At 38.1% G+C, this 13,094-nt stretch overlaps 1 non-coding gene across 1 annotated transcript; it reads left to right on the top strand.

Annotated features, from left to right (window-relative positions):
* The first annotated feature begins 9,775 nt into the window (after nt 1-9,775).
* LOC125995136 (small nucleolar RNA U85) lies at nt 9,776-10,109 on the top strand. The gene has a single exon (XR_007490728.1). It is a non-coding gene; the product is annotated as a small nucleolar RNA U85 (small nucleolar RNA).
* Nucleotides 10,110-13,094: the final 2,985 nt, after the last annotated feature.

The raw sequence follows: 13,094 nt of genomic DNA, 5'->3' as shown, positions 1-13,094 counted from the left end.
ATGCAAAGACAATTGACACAAGAGCTCATTTACTGACAATATAAAGGACCCAATTTAACAGACACCTGGCTTTTAGTGAACACTACCTTTTCTTATTGCAATTTGATACCCTCAGCAGAGATTTAGTCTGACTCTGTACTAGGCACAGAGAATAAGACCCTATTCTGATCATCTCCAAATAGTTCTCACAGTGGGAAATATAAAAAAACTATTTTAAAAGGGTTTGCTGGAAAAATAGAAAGGGAAATTGAAAACATAACTAAAGTCACAATTTGAGGGTAGTACATTTCAGCAATAAATGAAGGGCTGCCTGATTTTCTATCAGCAAAATCAGGGCACACTGGTATAAAATAGCTTGCAGCATACCTGTTTTTATAACTATTGTTTCATCTCTTCAAAAAGTCTGGATATTTAACTGACTTGAGAGACTTATTTCTTTTTTGTTATAAATAATGGATTGAGTATTGCTTCTTTGTTGATTTGTCTTAGTCAATTCCTATAAAATGTAAAGATATTTTTCTTCATGAAAAGCCCAAAACAAAGCTACACAAATTATGTACAAACCAGAGGGATGTAGATTAGCATTTGATCAATGGGAGGTCCATGGGATGCTAGAATTATCTGACATAATCTTTAAATTGCCTGATATAATCTTGAAATTCCTGCTATTATTTGTTATTTGAGATGAAAAGAATCTAAGGCTTAATGATGAGTCTCCAACAAGAAGGAAGAGAGACCAAATCTATTTCCATGGTCTTCTTTATTCTGCTCTGAAGGCACTGTATAGAAGACTTTTTCCTAAATTAACTCTTACTCTTGGAGATAGTAGAATAACCAATAGTCTACTACACATACACTAATCATCCTCATTATAATTACAGCTTTTGGAGAAGATTATTGAAAAGAAAAAATTCAAAAGCCTGAATTTAATTAAATAAAAGATAATATATAAGTGTATATTCATTTCTATGATGTTAAGTTCACAGATATCTTATACACTCATATATACACACAGGAATATAAGCATGTATGAATATGTAATCAGACCAACTGGAGCAAATGAATAGAAATCCACAGGACTTATAGATACTGTTGTTGAGCATGATGAGCTGATCCTATTTAATCATTGATAATTGAACAAGTACCATGGCAGTGTTTTCTTTGGCAAACAGATATTAGAAACTTAATTAGCAAGAAAAATTCACAAGTTGTGGGTAATATCCTCTTCTGCCAGGAAAAGAAGTTTGCAAATACTTACATAGTGATGAGAGCAGAGTTAACTAATAAAGCAGTTATATCCTTGGGAGAGAATCAGGGTAGGCTTTTATATATTCACTTAGTATTTACTAGAGAAAGGAAGAAAAAATATAGATGTTGTCTATTTGCACACCAGATGTTTTCACTAAATAACTACTTCCAAGAAATCTCAGCTTGTGTTGAAAACAATCATTGTATTTAGTTGCTTAGAAGCCAAGAAGAAAATTCTTGGCAAAAATCAAAGCTTCTATGGAAGAAAAACTGCTATGATGGGCTTTGGTTCTCTGCCCCATGCCCTTCTGTCTCCCAAAAATCCTGACTTTGAGCATACCATTAAGAACAGATACCATATATTCAACTATAAAGATTTTGGGTAGAAGTAGAATCTAATTTTTCACTCTAGAAGACGTTGAAGAATGCATCGGTTTCTTATGTATGTTCTATCAGTGAGGTCACTCTGAGTCACAGAGACAGGGATATTGTGTTTTATGTTCTGTTGACCACTTAAGTTTCCTGGAGTGGTATTTGGAACAAATTTGGCGAATCAAGTTGGTGGAAAGTGCTCTAAGGCAGTGCTTGTTACTTGGCCTTATTCTGACTAAACTCCCCTCTGACCTTGTTTCCTAGCTGGGAATCCACTACCATACTTGTTGGGTTCTTAGTTTCTTATCAAGCCTTACAAATTGAGGTACATGTTTGTTTTTTTTTTTACTGTGGTCACTTTGAAATACTGCTCTAAGGGTGAAAGTTTGAATAGATAGGAGTCAGAAGGGTGCAGAAGCAGTCTTGGGTCATGCTGTTTTCAGCTGCCTGAGACTGGATTTCATCAGTGTTCCTGCCAGTGATCCTGCTGCATCAGAGGTGGGTTGGGACGTATACACACTGATTCCTGCTGATTTCTGCTGGGAGTCAGAAGGGCGCAGAAGCCATCTTGGGCCATGCGATTTCCAGCTGCCGGAGACTGGATTTCATCAGCGTTCCTGCCAGTGATCCTGCCTGCTTCAGAGCTGCCTGACATGGATTTCATCAGTATTCCTGCTGGTGATCCTGCCTGCTTCAGAGTTGCCTGAGACTGGATTTCATCTGCGTTCCTGCCGGTGATCCTGCCTGCTTCAGAGATGAATGTCAATTTTTGGGTGACACTGGAGACCACAGTGAAGGTTTTGGAGGCTTCAAGCTCTTTCACCTTTGTCAGTAAAAGGATGGGAAGCCCCAACCATCTGAGGGGATTACCCATTTCAGGCTAGGATTAAAGTTCTAAAGGATTTCTGGGAACTCAGATGCCAGCACCCCTATCTGCCTGTCTTCTGTGCTGTGCTGCATTTTTGGCCTGATTTCATCCTGTGTGTGGCTCATCTGCTGACGACTTACCTTCCCTGGAGGTGAGTTTACAAGCCCAGAAAGGGAGGAGCCAGAGGAGCTTGGCTGCTCCACTTCGCTTCCCAGCTGTGCACATCATTTAGCCAATGAATACAACCACAACACGTAGAAAATGTGACAATGGGGAAATAACGCAGGCCAGCGCCAGACATAGAGAATGATGATGGCAACTCTGATGACTTGAACATGACCAACCAACTAGTCAGTCTCTCAAATAAGGAGTTTAGAGTCACAATATGGAAGATGTTCAAAGAACTCAAAGAAAGTATAGAAGAGAACACTTATAAGAATCAAGAGAATATGAAGATAGAAATCAGAAAACTCCAAACTGAAATTTCAGGTCAAAAATCAGGTCTGAAAAACTCAGTAGATGAATTAAAGAAAAACATGGTTGAGCTTTCCCACGGGTTAACAGTAGCTGAGGATAGAATTAGTACACTGGAAGATGAGATGAATAACAATTCCATACAGCAGAAGAAATTGGAAAAAAGCCTTAAAGCAAATAATCAAGCAATGGAAAAATTACTCAAAGAATGGGAAGAGATGAAAATAGAAGTCTATGATAAGCTCAACAGAAACAACTTAAGAATCATTGGAGTCCCAGAGACCCAGGAAGAAAATCTCCAGGAAGAATCAATGGTCAATAACATCATTAAAGAGAAAATACCAGAGCTAAAGAATATATGTGATCAAATCCTGCATGCCCGAAGAGTACCAACTAAGAGACCCCAGAAAAAACACCCCAAGACACATCCTAGTCACAATGACGAATCCCACAGATAGAGACAGAATTCTGAAAGCAGCAAGATTGAAAAGAGAAATTACATTTAAGGGAACATCCTTGAGATTTACTGCAGACCTGTCACCGGAAACACTGAAGGCCAGAATGCAGTGGTGGGACAGAATGGCAAAACTCAATGAAATAAATGCTTCGCCAGAATACTGCACCCAGCAAAACTCACTTTCAGGTTTGAAGGAACAATACATGGTTTCACAGACAAACAACAGCTCAGAAACTTCACAGACTCAAAACCATTCTTAAAAAAAAAAAAACTGAACGGCCTACTTTAAGACAAGACTGACGAATGGACACACCAAACTTTGTTATAAAGATGGCACTAACTCCCAGGACATTTTTTTCTCTCAATGTCAATGGACTAAATGCACCATTTAAGAGACACAGAGTGGCTAAATGGATCAAAAACATAATTCAACTTTCTGCTGCCTATAAGAAACGCACCTGAATAGTCAGAACAAACATAGACTCAAAATAAAAGGCTGGAGGAAAATCATCCAAGCAAACATCATCCATAAAAAAGCTGGAATGGCCATACTAATATCAGATGATGCAAACTTTATACTTAGGAAAGTTGTAAGGGATAAAGATGGACATTATGTATTAATCAAGGGATACGTAGAGCAGGAAGAAATCACTCTCCTAAACATATATGCACCAAATAAGGGTCCAGCAAAATATTTAATAAAATTGTTGATAAATCTAAAAAATAATATTAATAACAACACAATAATTGTGGGAGACCTCAACATGGCATTGTCAACACATGACAGGTCAACCAGAGTAAAACCCAACAAGAATATACTAGCCCTGAAAAGAGATATAGAAGAAAGAGGCCTAGTAGATATATACAGGACACTCCACCCCCAGAAGCCTGGATACACATTCTTCTCTAATGTACATGGGACATTATCCAGGATAGACTACATGCTAGCACATAAAACATACCTCCATAATATGAAGAGGATAGAAATTTTGCAGGCTACCTTCACTGACCACAATGCCCTGAAATTTTATGTGAACTACAAAGGGACACGAAGAAAAACTTTAATACCTGGAAGTTAAACAGACTAATACTGAATAACCAGTGGGTCCAAAATGAAATCAAAAAGGAAATCAAAACCTTCCTGAAAACAAATGACAATGGAGTCACAAACTATCAGAACCTATGGGACACAGCAAAAGCAGCACTGAGAGGAACATTTATAGCTTTGCAAGCACACATCAGGAAAGAAGAAGGGGCATGCCTGAATAGCTTAATGACGCAGCTCATAGAATTAGGAAGTACTCAACAAAAAGACCCAAAAATAGGGAGACAGAAGAAAATAACAAAACTGAGAGCAGGAATCAATGAAGTGGAAACCCAAAAAAACAATCCAAAAGATCAACGAAAGCAGAAGTTGGTTCTTTGAAAAAATAAACAAGATTGATAGACCACTGGCAAAACTAACAAAGAGAGAGAGATAAACGTGATAACTCATATTAGGAATGAAAAAGGAGAGATCACTACTGATATGGTAGAGATCCAAAGGGTAATCAGAAACTACTTTGAGAAACTCTATGCCACTAAAAATGAAAACCTGGAAGAAATGAATAAATTTTTGGATTCTTATAATCTTCCACGGTTGAATGAAGAGGTTGTAGCATATCTAAATACACCCATCACTACTAAGGAAATTAGACAGTAATCAAATGTCTGCCCCAAAACAAAAGCCCAGGCCCAGTGAAAGCAGAGATTAACAGATGGGAATATATTAAACTGAGAAGCTTCTGCACCTCAAAAGAAATAGCACCCAGGATACAAGAGCTCCCCACTGATTGGGAGAAACTATTCACCCAATATCCATCAGATAAGGGGCTAATCTCCAAAATATACAAGGCACTGATAGAACTTTACAAGAAAAAATCATCTAATCCCATAAAAAAATGGGGAGAAGAAATGAACAGCCACTTTGACAAACAAGAAACACAAATGGCCAATAGACACATGTAAAAATGCTCCTCATCACTAATCATCAGGGAGATGCAAATCAAAATAACTATGAGGTACCACCTCACACCCCAGAAATTGGCACACATCACAAAGAATGAGAACAAGCAGTGTTAGTGGGGATGTGGAGAGAAAGGAACTCTTATCCATTGCTGGTGGGAATGCCATCTAGTTCAACCTTTATGGAAAGCAATATGGAGATTCTAGCAATATCCTAGATTCCTAGGAATATACCCTAGGAACACAAAAATACAATACAAAAATCCCTTCCTTACACCTATATTCTTTGCAGCACTATTTACCATAGCAAGACTCTGGAAACAGCCAAAATACCCTTCAACAGATGAATGGCTAAAGAAACTGTGGTACATATACACAATGGAATATTATGCAGCTGTCAGGAGAGATGAAGTCATGAATTTTTCCTATAATGGATGTATATGGAATCTATTATGCTGAGTGGAATAAGTCAGAGAGAGAAAGATGCAGAATGGTCTCACTCATCTATGAGTTTTAAGATAAATGAAAGACATTCTTGCAATAATAACTTTCAGACACAAAAGAGAAAAGAGCTGGAAGTTACAGCTCACCTCATGAAGCTCACCACAAACAGGGATGAGTTTTGCTAGAGAAATAACTAAGTTCTGAACTATCCTAATAATGAGTATGTATGAGGGAAATAGAAAGCCTGTCTAGAGTACAGGCAGGGGTTGGGTGGGGAGGAGGGAGATTTGGGATATTGGTCATGGGAATGTTGCTCTGGTTATGGGTGGTGCTCTTTACATGACTGAAACCTAAACACAATGATGTATGTAATAAAGTTGTTTAAAAAAAGAGAAAGTTTGAAAAGAAAGAAAGAGTGGAGCTCTGAAGTATTCTCGGGCTAAATTCAGTTTAAGCATCAATGGCATCATAAACTTGGTCCATGATAGGTGGGGCTGCTGCTTTACTCCCAGGAGATGGGCCTGCTGCTGTGAAACATTAGCATCCATCAAGCACTGCTGCAGCCCAAGGGAGTCAAGTACAGGTGAAGGGGAAGCCAGGAAATTGCCCTCACACTAAATGCATTGTTTTGACAACTCTGAGGTTATTTATTTCATTTCAAGCTGGGACAGCCCTTTGAGACCCTATGATGACCTGAGAAGAGAATCAGGGCAGGCATCATTTTTGTGAATACCATCTCTTATTTTAAAGAAGGAAATAAATGTGTCTGGAGAGGTCACTAATCTAAGTCAGATAGATAATTATAAAGATCAAAGCCTAGCTTACTAGACATCAAGTTATGTCCCTTCTACAACAGGTTCATGAAAACAAGACTAGAAAAGCAATTAAACCCAAAGGCTTTCATTCTTAGGAATGAAAGTTCTAACAAACTATGTTGTTAATCAGCATTGAAAGGAGGGAGTGTTCAGTGAGTTTGTGGGGAGGGTGATCTCCCAACAGCCACTCCTACCCTCAGTAACCAAGCAAAATTACTTCTCCAAAACATTTTATTAAGCCCAATGGTAGCTCAATTTGGGGTCTCTGAGACATGGAAGATGATGGAACTGCTTTCTTTGGTAAAGGTCTTTGATCAAACAATACAAGTAGAAGTTCAATCATTTCCATCTCACAATGAAGAGACAACCTCTTTTAGCACTTCTTTGGTAAGAGGGGAAAAAAAATCAAGCCTTAAGATGCTACAGCTTGGGTATACTTGGGGAATGAACTGGGAATCTGCACCTCCATGAATCTTAGCAGTGGCCAGTGAAGTAGAATTCAATCTTTTTAACTATTTGATATATGTTTGTGTCAGTGAATCTATGATAAGAAATAGATGAGTGAAAAATAAAACTTCTGATGAATAACTTGGAGGATATTGAGTAATATACAAATCTTTCTTTCCCATTAGAGAGTTCCCAAATCCCAGGGAGTTTCCATGGCTGTCACTGCCACTCTTTCATCCAGAAAATGATTTGGGAGGATGAAGAAAAGGAAACCTTGGCACCATGGAGGAAAGAGATGGAAGAGAAAGGAAAAACAAATAAACCTCAGTGTATAGTAGTTGGAGGATCCTAAATGAGATGGGGAAATAATAACCATAATAACAAAACTAATGATAGGCTCTCTGCAGGGACTTGTCTGGTTTCATATTTATTGTAAAGGAAAGAAACCCTTTATCTGGCAATCAGGGCTGCTCTTTGCAAAGCTGCATTTATCCTGCACTACCCCCTGGTCATATCACAGAACTGACAAACCATCTCTTTCTCTTCTACCATTCCAATCCTCATTTTGCCCTCACAAAATTATTGGTATTGTGGTTCTTCTCTGAGCCACGATCAAAGCACCTGTAAACATTTCTGATAGGTTGACTCTCGCTTAGAGATGCTCTTCTGTAAACTTATTTTGATTCCAACAGGAAGGGAAGAAATACTGGGTTTGTTGGGACCTGGTTTCTGAACAAAGAGGGATGTCATTTTGAAAAGGCCACATGGCAGGCCCCTTCAATTCTAAACAAAGAGAGATGCCATTTTGAATTTACCAATGGTGTGAGCCACAAGGTAGGTTCCCCAAGCCTATTTCCATTTACACAGCCCCAAGCTACCTGCCCATATCAGGTAACCTATCTTAAAGAGACACAAGGCAGCAGTAGGAAGGTACTCCTAGAAAACAGCCAATCATTTTAAAGGTCATCAAAAAGCTAGAACTTCCGAACTTCCCTTTATCTCTTTCCTATATAATCCCATTCAGGATATTGGGTGAGATTCATCTCTTGCCAGAGAGAACCCTGACCAGGTTAGTTAGGAGCTGTTGGCAGGCAGAATAAAGTAATGTTCAGCTTTACTCCAATTGTGTGGTCTTGTCCTTCAATTCCAGACCCTAGCAGGTTAAAGATTGGACTGAAAGAAAAAGAGGCCAATGATTGCAAGATGCACACTGGGGGGGGGGGGGGTGGCAGAGAAATAGCATGGAGATAGAGTGTTTGCTTTGCATGCAGAAGGACATTGGTTCAAATCCCGTCATCCCATATGGTCCCCTGAGCCTGCCAGGAGCGATTTCTGAGTGTAGAGCCAGGAGTAACCACTGAGCACTGCCGGGTGTGACCCAAAAACCAAAAACAAAAAAAAAATGCAAACTGGGATTCAAAGATTCCTAGGTCTACTGTGCTCAGCCCTACTTCCATGTTTTCCTGTATGATTGTGTGCTTGTGTGTGAATAAATACTATATATAATATACATATATGTCTATATATACATATATATTTATGCCTATATTGTAGTATATTTGTTGTTTGAGGATTGCATCTAGCAGTACTCTGGGCTTACTTCTGGCTCTGCACTCAAGGATTACTCCTGGTGACACTAAGGGGACCATATGGGATGATAAGGAATCAAATCTGGGTCAGCCACATGCAAGGTAAGTGCCCTATTCTATCATTCTGGCTCAATTATTTCTTTATGAGAAAAAATGAGAAAATTAACGCTTGAGGAGGGTCAAGACCTATCCAAATTGCAGAACTATTAAAAACAAAAGTTATAGCTAAACCCTGAATGGCATTCCATCAAACCTTGTGATAACACCATCTTCTCCATAATTTTTTTCTACCTTTCTTAAAATTAATGATCCACAGAGGTCCTGGGACTGGGGTTCATGAAAATTCCTGTCCTAGGAGCACCTACAGCAAAAACACTTATAATTTTCAGAACGAAATAGGAGAGAGATAGTTTTAAATAAGAAACATTGAAGCATCCATAACCACTCAAAGAAAGTATCTTCTGTAAATGAAAACTTGCTGAGACCACAGATGTTTTTCTTTCTTTCTGGACATTTGCACAACATGGTAGACACAAAAGATACTATGTTTTGCAAGATAGATGAAGAAAGACAAAAACATTAATTCCACTTATATGTGGAATAATAATATGATCATAAACTAACTGTTAATGTACGAAGTCAAAGGATGAAATCACACAATTGGAGTAAAGCTGAACAAATCTTTAATCTATTTACCAACAGCTCCAAAACTGACCAGAGTTGTCTCTAGAAGGAGATAACCCCTGCCCAAGGTTATGAATAGAGTTATATAGGGAAGATATATAGGGAGGTTCTAGCTTTCTGATGATCTTTAAAATGATTAGCTGTTGGCTAGGGGTGTCATCCTACTGCTCCTTCCTTGTGTCCTTCACAGATAGGCTACCTGGAATGGCCAGATAGCTTGGGGTGGTGTTAATGGAAATAGGCTTGAGGAAACCAAGCATGTGGCTTACACCATGTGGTCCTTACAAAATGGCGTCCCTCCATGTTCAGAACCTAAGAGAAACCTGCCATGTTAACTTTACAAAATGACATTCCTCCTTGTTCAGAAACCAGGGCCCCACACTAACAACTAAAGCTAAACCTTTCAGAATTGAACTAGATGATCTTAAGAAGTCAAGGGGATAGAAGATTGATAAATGGTATTCTTTGGTGGTCAATACAGAACTCTGTGTGTTCCCTGTAAGGGCAGACCAACACGATAATCTTCCCACTTTTAAATAAACTGTCTTTACTAAAGGCTGTTCTTCCAGTTGTCAAGGAGAAACTGGTAACTGGAGTGAGACAGTAGGGACACTGTATATTTAGGAATCGGGTTGGGGCTCCTAAAGGACTTGACTTGTGTGGTGACCACTGAGAGATGAACACAGATCTTTGGTAATCTGATGGCAAAATGAAAAAGAAAAAAAGAAAAAAAAATGGCATTCAGTGAATGATCCTACTTGATACAGACGGTGACTTAGAAAGATGCATAACATATGAAACATAACATATTGGGATGCTAGAGCCTAAAAAAAATATTAAGAGAAAGGAAAAACTGATGGGCTCATTTAGGCCCTGCTCAACTTTTCTTTGATGTCTTTTCTAGGCAATGACATCCCAGAACTGCTATTTCTCTTCTGCATCAGTGCCTCAGGTGGTGCACAAAACTCAGGGAAGAAATTTCTTCCAAGTTTCTCTTCTGTTTAAATTGTCTCCCAGCACCAAGAGGTTTGAAGCCAAATTCTTCACCTCACAGTTCACTCACAATCTCTTGCCCTATTTGAGAACCACTTACACTTTAATTGGTGTTGTTTTGTTCCAACATATGTTAACAATAGTAAATTACTTGCTGATGGGGTATTGCCAGCAAAATTACCAAACAAAAGAGTTTCTCTATTTTTGTGAAAGGAATGAGAAAAAGAAGAGCAATATAAGACCCATTTCCTTTGCCAAGAATCTTGAGCAATAATTTCCTGTATCTTCAGTATTCAATGTGAAGGATCTAAATAACTAGTTTCTATTTCCTTTTTATAAAGACCAGTAAGCTATTCACTAGAAGATATAGTTACCACAGGTTCTTATGATATAATCATCAATTCTTTGACCATTGAATATTTCTATTTTAACTGTAATTAATCATCAGTATTTCAGAACAATGTTACGTTTTGCGAAAGAGTATAATTTTTTTTTTGGCTAGCAGGAAATTTAATCTAGTCCTCTCACATAAGCAAGCCTCATCGCTACTGCAAATCCCTGCTCATTAAAAAAATTATGAAAAAGAACTTAAAGAAATATCCAGCTATACACTAGTTAGAAAAATGGCTTGTGAACATTTGATATGGTATTTTTTGTTATAAAATTTTAATTCATATAGGGCCAGAGAGATATCCCAGCTATAGGGCATTTGCCTTCCAAGCGGCTGACCCAGAATGGACCTGGGTTCAATTCCTGGCATCGCATAGGGTCCTTGAAGCCTGCCAGGAGTGATTTCTGAGCACAGAGACAGGAGTAACCCCCTGAGTATCACCGGGTATGGCCCCAAACAAAAAAAAAATTATTTATGAAAATTATAAAATTTGGGGGTAATGTAAAAGTAAAAAAATATCATGCACATATTAAGCTATTTAAAATTTCTAAATTTCAACTCTTGATTTCTAACTTGTCATTTCTTTGTTTTCCTAACCCATTTCCCTCTATTCTCTCAATTCTATTCTTCCTCTAATTATGCCATTTCTTCAAAGCTGAGAGCTCTATCACTTTGCCAAAGAATGAAGGGAAAGAAAAATTCCACATAAGAAAAAGATGTGCATGTTTAAATGCAATTTCCTTTGGTAAATCTTCCATAACTTTCCCATAACCCTCTCCTTGGGATTAAAAGGGCTTATTTTCCTCCATCTTTCCACCGCCTTTTTCTAAATTGTCATGTCCTGAAAAACTGTGGTAGAGGTTGAACAAGAATTCTCCTGAAATGTAAGTTTTCTCAGGTAGGAAACAGTTTGCATAAAATATGTCTAGTGACTTTGGCCAAATATTGTTTGCCTCAAGCCTTTTGTAGCAAAAATGAGGCAACTACAATAAAAATAAAATACCTGGTTGACTGTTACTTATTTCAATTGGTGCCATACTCTTATTTTAATATTCTATAAATCTTAGCCCTTAGCTTGACTTAATTAAAAATGGGGGTAAATTTATTGCATTTGTGAAGAGCCATATTATACTCTACTCTAGAAACTGTTAGCATATCAACCTGTTAAACCTTCTGTAAACACAACCATCCTTCCCTCCAGTTGTCTATGGCAAATATGAGAGAAAGGCATCCAGGGTCCAGGATGGTGCTCAAAGGTAGAATACAGAAGAGACCTTGGGTTTGATCACAAGCCACAAGAGGTCAACAGTGATTGATCCAAACGCTTTTAAGGCATGGATTATCAATTCATTAGCTAATTTAGATAGTTTTCTTTCTCTAATGCTCTATTTTCCCCATTATTATTCACAATAAAAACTTGGAGAAAAGAACAAGATTCCTATTTCTTTCCAAAGGAAAAAGCTAAGTGATTTTCTAAGGAGTATAAGCTATAAAGATTAAGGATGTATATTCTCAACTGAGCTTTGTATGTCTTGTGAAAACTTTCTATACTGTTTGTTCTTGTCATATTGTCACACATCTTTTAATAGAAGTTCCAGAGTTCTACAGAAAATGTGAGTGTAATTCAGTGCCGTTAATACTTTTGCCTTTTTCTTTTCCAAAGGTGTGTATCTCAAAACAAGTTCTCAAATCTTGGGGTAAATCATTCTTATCTGTCAGCTCAATAAAGCCATCAGGCGCAGTGCTAACTGGAAGAAATGTAAAAGCACACTCGAAGGCCAGGCGAAGTAATTCAGGAGCAGGACACAAGCCTTTCCCGTTCAAGGCTGAGTTTAGATCCCTAAAACCATTTGTACCTTCACAGTAGCATTGGTTGTTGACCTCCCCCTACAATTCACAACAGAAAAATAGGTTTGAAACCAAACCATCCAATCAAACTGTCAACAGTTCACTCTATCTTTAAAGATTACATTTTTTATTGTCAGTGATGTGGCCAAAATACATCTAGCAAATAACTACACTGCACAGAACCACAAATTCATCTGTGAGATTCTAATACATAACGTAGTGCCAGGCACTTGTTTCTTGGTTTGTGATCAATTGAAAAAGAACAATGATTTTAGAAATCACTCGAAAGGTTAATGTGGTGGATATTCATGAGCTGCCAGTTTCTCTTATGTCTTCATAACCATTCATGTATCTCCATTTGCACTGATGGATGAGGGTGGGGGAAGAAGTTCCTATGTGGAATCTAAGTGGAATAGGGATTCCAGATCCCATTTTAGAAGACAGAGCAATCCTTTCAGAC

Source organism: Suncus etruscus, chromosome 17, assembly GCF_024139225.1.
Source record: "Suncus etruscus isolate mSunEtr1 chromosome 17, mSunEtr1.pri.cur, whole genome shotgun sequence".
In the NCBI taxonomy this organism is placed as follows: domain Eukaryota; kingdom Metazoa; phylum Chordata; class Mammalia; order Eulipotyphla; family Soricidae; genus Suncus; species Suncus etruscus.
The sequence above is the reverse complement of the archived record's forward strand: the minus strand, read 5'-3'. Positions and strand labels throughout refer to the sequence as shown.